Here is a 928-nt window from a genome sequence, read left to right as displayed (position 1 = left end):
ATTATTAATGTTTAAAAAAAAAATAAAAAACTTCAAAAATAGTTTTGCTGATTTAAAATTTAATTATTCTATCAGTTCACAAATACTAATTAAGCACTTATTATACGCCGGGAACTCTGGTTGGAGCAGACTTATTTTAGGGGACAGGTCAGAGAAGAAATGGTAGAAAGAATAGAATTGTAGATCAGGAGCACATGGGGGACTATGGGAGGAGTTTTAATAAAGAGGCAATACGATTTTACTGGCACTTTAAAAAAATACTTATTTCTAAAGGCTATACTTTCAGGGATCATTTCTATAGTTTGTTCCTAGAGAAGATTCTCTGAATGTGCAGAGCACCAGAAACCATGACGAGGACGAGAAGGTGCAGCATTCTTTCCTAAATGTGAAGCCAGCTCTTGGTGTTGCTTCAACTGCCATTTGCCATTAATGATAGTTCTTCTTTCCCACTGGGAGAATAAAAAGGAGAGCTGCAGTCCTTTATATATATGTGTGTGTGTGTGTATATATATATTTTTTTCTAACTGCTGTGTGGGGAATAGGCCATAGTGGAGGAGTGGAAAGCAGAAAGACCACTTAACATATGCACTAGTTTTCTAGGAATTCTGTAAAACCGTACCACAGTCTGAGTGGCTTAAACAACAGAAATTTGTTGTTGAAACTCCTGGAGGCTAGATATCTGAGACAAAGGTGTTGGTAGAGTCAGTTCCTTCTGACGGCTCTGACGGAGACTGTTCTATGACTCTCTCCTAGTTTTCTGGTGATCTACAGACAATCTTAGGCATAGATGCATCACTCTGGTTTCTATTTTCATCTCCTCATGGCATTCTCTCTGTGTGCTCATCTGTCTCTGCATCCAAATTTTCCACTTTTATACGGACACCAGTCATATTGGACTAGAGCCTACCCAAATGACCTCATCCTAATT

At 38.4% G+C, this 928-nt stretch overlaps 1 non-coding gene across 1 annotated transcript; it reads left to right on the top strand.

Moving 5' to 3' along the window:
* Window positions 1-270: 270 nt before the first annotated feature.
* On the top strand, window positions 271-480 carry LOC114677947 (small nucleolar RNA U3). The gene has a single exon (XR_003729353.1). It is a non-coding gene; the product is annotated as a small nucleolar RNA U3 (small nucleolar RNA).
* The last annotated feature ends 448 nt before the right edge of the window (window positions 481-928 follow it).

Source organism: Macaca mulatta, chromosome 4, assembly GCF_049350105.2.
Source record: "Macaca mulatta isolate MMU2019108-1 chromosome 4, T2T-MMU8v2.0, whole genome shotgun sequence".
In the NCBI taxonomy this organism is placed as follows: Eukaryota; Metazoa; Chordata; class Mammalia; order Primates; family Cercopithecidae; genus Macaca; species Macaca mulatta.
Note: the sequence above shows the minus strand (reverse complement) of the source record. Positions and strands in the feature narration are given on the sequence as shown.